The sequence below is a fragment of the Helianthus annuus genome, chromosome 11, assembly GCF_002127325.2.
Source record: "Helianthus annuus cultivar XRQ/B chromosome 11, HanXRQr2.0-SUNRISE, whole genome shotgun sequence".
NCBI lineage: Eukaryota > Viridiplantae > Streptophyta > Magnoliopsida > Asterales > Asteraceae > Helianthus > Helianthus annuus.
In genome coordinates this window covers 67,975,434-67,975,730 of record NC_035443.2, presented here as the reverse complement: position 1 = coordinate 67,975,730, position 297 = coordinate 67,975,434, and the positions used below count along the sequence as shown (strand labels likewise).

General features: G+C 35.7%; 1 pseudogene; it reads right to left on the bottom strand.

The window, feature by feature from the left end:
• Positions 1-241: 241 nt before the first annotated feature.
• LOC118483803 overlaps positions 242-297 on the bottom strand; it is a 4,065-nt pseudogene continuing 4,009 nt past the window's right edge.

The following is a 297-nucleotide window of genomic DNA, read 5'->3' as shown; positions in this document are numbered from 1 at the left end:
CGCATTGTTCATAAAATTGCGGGTCTTCCTTTTCATCTCCGATTACTCGATAATTTCCACAAGCACAAATTCCACTTTTGATAGGCCCAAAAATTCTTTCACAAAATAATCCATCTTTTTCTGGTTTATTGGTTTTGTAATGAAAGGTATAAGGTTTTGTCACCTCTCCAACAATCTCGCCATTAGGCAGGATTTTTTTGGACCAAGTACTTATTTGTTGAGGAGAAACTAATCCAATTTGGAGTTGTTGATGTGTATATCGATCGATCATAGAAGAAAACTTCTGCTTCATTTCGA